This window comes from Octopus bimaculoides, chromosome 2 (assembly GCF_046866305.1).
Source record: "Octopus bimaculoides isolate indiv1 chromosome 2, ASM4686630v1, whole genome shotgun sequence".
Taxonomy (NCBI): Eukaryota; Metazoa; Mollusca; class Cephalopoda; order Octopoda; family Octopodidae; genus Octopus; species Octopus bimaculoides.
The window spans coordinates 134,456,579-134,462,021 of NC_142929.1; the positions used below are offsets into that span (position 1 = coordinate 134,456,579).

Genomic DNA, 5,443 nt, shown 5'->3' on the forward strand with positions numbered 1-5,443 from the left:
ATAGGTGCACTGAAAACTATCTCCAAAGATCTGAACAGATGAACAGAGGAAATAAGCATAAAACCCAGTTTAGTACAGCTCCAGAAAACAGTGTTATTTGGGACAGCTTGGATACATAGGAGGGTTCTTGGCATCTAAGATTACTTGTTGTAGCCCAATAGGAGCATTGGATTCAACACCACCCAACTTGAAGAAACATCTGGAAACTCTAGAAATACCCTGCAATATAGGTGTAATGCAAAAATCAACATTACTTGGAACTACATGCATGCTGCATAAAGTACTGTCTACCCCCAGTAGACACAATATCTTCAATCAACAACATCACGATATTGGATACTGTACAATGTCTTAATGATGATAATAATAATAATAATAATAATAATAATAATAATAATAATAATAATAATGTTGTTGTCATATTGCCAGTTTAGCCAATAAAAACACATGCACTGTATATTTGGTGTTAATTTGCTTCAGCTTTATATTACATTAATCCTATTTCGGCCAGAGTTCTTTCGTCACACTTCTGTGACCTCATCAGTGGTCCTTTGCTTTCTTCTTTCTTATGTGTATCTCACCTTGCTAACTATCAGCCATTTTGTATTTTGTATTCCTATTGTATGTGTCTACGCATGCGTATCCTTCAATGTGTCTATGCTTTTGTAAGTGTATGTGTGTGTATGGGGAGTGCCTGTATTATCTATATCAAATATAAACAAATATGTAAACGGAATAATAATAATAATAATAATAAATGCCCTGATGCAGTACCAGGCAGTGGCTCTCATGGCTTCTGATCTTAACTTGATTGGAAGTATTATCATGTACATGTTTTGTCTTTGTACAAAAGATGGGCAAAGCAAATATTCTGCTCAATACCAGATTTGCTTGTCAGTTGTTTGACCTTAACCAGTTGAGCATGTCCCTGGGTGGCTGACTATATATACATCTCTGATCCTGAGCAGAAGTAGTGAGGGAGCATCATAGCTATGTGCTGAGAGGAATTCTTTGGGTTTGAATAATTCACCTTTGGAAATGTTGGTGTTTTATTAAACATCCTGAAACAACCCTTACTCAAGGACCTTTTGAGCAGGATAGGCTACTCTAACCTGAAGAAAATTCTAACTGGGCTCCACCTGCAAGGTCACGTGTTATTTGTCTTGATATGAGATTACCATGTTGCACACATATGGTTGTGATCCATGTGCCTGGTGTACCCTTATCAGAAGAATAGTCATGATAGGTATACTGGGTTTCATATATTTTACCCCAGTGTCACTTTGATAGCATGCATTGCTCCCTCACTCAATAATGATAAAGCTCTGTGCAAAAAAATTACCAACAACTACAGGGTTTACTGGCAATTGTAAAACTGTTCAGTGATGACATAAGGGTAGAATTTGGCCTAAATAAATGTGTAAAAAGCTACCTTTATCAAAATTCTTTCAACATTAACCCTGAACAACAGAATGCTATAAAGGAGTTAGAACCAGTGGAGAGCTACAAATACTTATGGGTATTGAAAGGTGATGGAATCAAACATTCAATGATGAGGGAAAAGATCAGAAAAGAATATTATTCCAGGGTTAAGGTAATACTCAAGACAGAACTGAATGCAAGAAACATGATCGAAGTGATTAATGCTTTAGCCATACTGGTCATGACTTACAGTTTCAATATTATTAACTAGTCAGTTACTGAAATCTGTTGGCTTGACAGAAAAATACTAAAACTGTTAACAATGAATAGAATGCACCACCCTAAGGTAGATATTGAAGGACTATACCTGCCAAGAAAACAGGGTGGCTGTGGACTTTTACAACTGGAATTAACAATGAACATTGTCACAATTGGCCTAAACACTTACCTGAAAAATTCTGATGACTGGATGTTAAAACTTGTCTTAAAGCATGGAAACAAGAAAACATCATACTCAGTAACAAAACAAGCAAAGAAATATCGAAGTGAATTTCAAATGCAACAAACCCCAGAAATAGATGTACTGGAAACAAGCACAGAAAAAGCTAAGCATTTGAAAACCCTTACTAGATCTTTTGCTTTAAATATTCTTACTGATAAATAGCAAGAAAAACCTCTCAGTGGCAAATACCCAAAGAGAGCTAATAATGCTGATGTTGACAAAGCTCTCACCCATCAATGGTTAGTATCTTCTGACTTAAAATCAGAGACAGATGGGTTTTAATCATAGCAGCCCAAGAAGTTACCAAGCCAACATATTAAAGAACAGCAGTATCCCAACATGTCATGTATGTAAACAACAAAATGAAACCATTGATCATGTTGTCGCCTTGTGCAGCCTTCTTGCACCTACAGAGTATCTCAACAGGCATGATAGAGCTGCACAGTATATTCACTGGGTAATTTGCAAAGACTTAGACCTGCCCCACAATTAAAACTGGTGGGAACACAAACCACCTCCAGTGCTTGAAAATGACCACATCTCAATCCTTTGGAATTTGACAGTTCAAACTGACAGAAAGATAGATGCAAATAGGCCGGATATTGAAGGTCTTCAGACAAAACTCATGCTTCTTCATCGATATGACTGTCTCAATCAACATAAATGTAAGTCAAGACCTACCAAAAACTGAGAAAGTATAAAGATCTTGGAATAGAAACTGGCAAAATGTGGAACCTAAAGACTGAAACAATATCTGTTGTCATAGGTGCCCTAGGACTGATAACAAAAGAGGCTGATTGCTACCTAGCTCAGATACTAGGAAATCCCAAAATGGAAGAAATTAAAAAAATAGTGCTCATGGGAACTGCCCATATCCTACGTAAAATATTGTCTATATAATCCACAAAATATTTTAATCTGTAAACAGTATCAATATACTCTTAAATGTACATAACTGCAAACACCTTTTACTGTCATCTTATAATCAAATTATTTTAAAATCAAATTTCTAATTTACTTGTTTTGACAGACATTCTCTAGAACAATATTCTGTGCAAAACCAAATATTTGGCACCCTAGTCTTGACACCAACTTGAACTTCTAACTGGTCTCTTGAGGTCTCTGGGTGAGACATGGAGTCAACTTCTACAAATACAAATCAAAAACCAAACATATAATAGTAATAATAATAATAATAATAATAATAATAATAATAATAATAATAGGTGGAGGAAGGATGAAAGATAGAGAGATGATAGGCAGAGAGTTAAAAGTTTTGAGAGTGCAGGGAGTGAGGTAAGGATGTATAGCGACAGGAGTGTAGGTAGTCTGCATGAAATGATTCAATGGAGAGGGAGTAGTAACACAGAATAAGGGCGATCGATGGAAAATGTGAGTGAAAAGGAATAATCTAAAGAATGGGGGCAAATGTATCTTTCCTTCTCAATCAGCTTCGACAAAGGAACTGATACAGATGGAGTTCAGCCTGTTTTGACCATTGTATAGTAGTCAATTCCACGATAAATTTTAATTGAAAGTGGTTCCAGATAGTGGGGGTGATAACTGGTAGCACAGAAAGATATGAATTATGTAGTTCTGCTCTCATTTAATTATAGCAGCTGAAGAGTGAATTTGTTAGAAGAGTGATGAGGAGATAGGGAAGGTTTGACAATGACACATTGGCAAGGGATCCAGTTGTATATATATACATCATGATCCAGAACCTGTTTCACCATGATGGGTAGGTTATATTGTGTTTTGCCATTCATCTCAGCTCTTGGTTATCTATGAAGCTCAAAACTCCATCTATTTGTGTAAACTGATTTATCAGTGATATAGGAATAAAACAATAATAATAATTGGAGACATAGTTACTTTTTTAAATAAATTTATTTTTACACAGTTTTCAGGATATACAAATATTTTTGTTAAAAATTCTATTTACAAAATTAACACTCAATCAAAAATTCTTACCACAGTTCCTTGCACTGCTGATGTAAAAAATGCTGCTTGGCTGAGCTTATAGGGCGTTAGACTATCTATCAAGAGGCTGCTGATTAATATACCATCATCAGCCATATACATTGCCAAGATTTTTAACCTGTAAATGGCTGACTTAGTCATTTTATTTAGAAATAGGTACTTTGGTGTTATTACAGTACATCATAGAAAGTAAGAATAATATTAAGTAATTAATAATAAGAGATTCATTAGCTTGCAATGCTCAGTTCAGATCTTCATATGAGCCTGAAGTATCTTTCCTTCTCAATCAGCTTTGACAAAAGAACTGATACAGATGGAGTTCAACCTGTTTTGGCTGTTGTATGGTAGACAATTCCATGATAAATTTAAAATAACACATAGCTAAAAAAGTCATGCTTGGCTCTCAAGATAAGATGATGACTTAAAAGCTGAATAACTTCAATATATTACACTATAGATATTTTAACAACTATGAAATGCTTTTGAATAATCATGATAAAAATTTTATGTAATATTATAAAAAGTGGTTAATTATAAAAATAGATCGCACGCATGCACACACACACACACACAATCACACACACACACACAATCACACACACACACACACAATCACACACACACACACACACACACACACACACACACACATACACACACACACACACACACACACACACACAGAGAGAGAGAGAGAGAGAAAACAAAATTAATTTATTCCACAAGAGTAGAAATGTAGGAAAAAATAGAAGCTGGAAATGTACTGAGAATAGTTAAAATATTTTTTTTCTTATATTTAAAGATTTAACTGGTCTCACAGTTTGCACTGATTTTCTAATAGTTGAAATAGAAAGTGGCAACATAGGCCACATCTTTCTATTTCAACTATTTGAAAATCAGTGTAAACTGTGAAACCAGTTAAATTTTTAAATATAATAAAGAGACATTTTAACTACTCTCAGTGCATTTTCAACTTCTATTTATACTATATATTGGGTCATCCCATAAATAATGCGTTTTTTTCGATTGCATGAACTAAAAGTCAGAGAGGGACCAGATAAACTAAATGCATCAACTTGTTATAAAAGCAGGTAGTAATTTTAACAGTTATTTTTTCAAAGCTATAATGGAAGTGACAAAGGAGAATATTCAGCATATTTTGCTTTATGAGTTCAATAAATGCAACAATGCAATGGAATGTGCGAGGAATATTAATGCAGTATATGGGGATCGGACAATAAGCGTAAGCCAGTGTCAATGAAGGTTCCAGAAATTTCGAGCCAGAAACTACAGCCTAGAAGATGAACCTTGTCCTGGAAGATCTGTACAGCTTGATGAAGACATCCTGCAAAAACTCTGGTGGAACAAAATCCCATTGTAACTGTTGAGGAACTACCAGAGAAGCTTGCATTTGGTCATTCTACCATTCATTGACACCAGCACACAAAGAAAAACGACCATCTTTGGTTTCAAGACAAAAGATGTTCTTTCATTAGGATAATGCTCAGCCACATACTGTGAGGATGATGTTCCAAA

General features: G+C 35.0%; 1 protein-coding gene across 9 annotated transcripts in view; it reads right to left on the reverse strand.

Annotated features, from left to right (window-relative positions):
* Positions 1-3,795: 3,795 nt before the first annotated feature.
* LOC106877917 (cadherin-87A) overlaps positions 3,796-5,443 on the reverse strand; it is a 222,610-nt gene continuing 220,962 nt past the window's right edge. For 7 of the 9 annotated variants that reach the window (XM_089347726.1, XM_089347727.1, XM_089347725.1 and 4 more), the window contains one exon: positions 3,796-5,443. This exon is cut by the window's right edge and continues 697 nt beyond it. The gene's annotated coding sequence lies outside the window, so the exon portion shown is untranslated. The other 2 variants (XR_016240751.1, XR_016240750.1) reach the window with 1 other exon arrangement.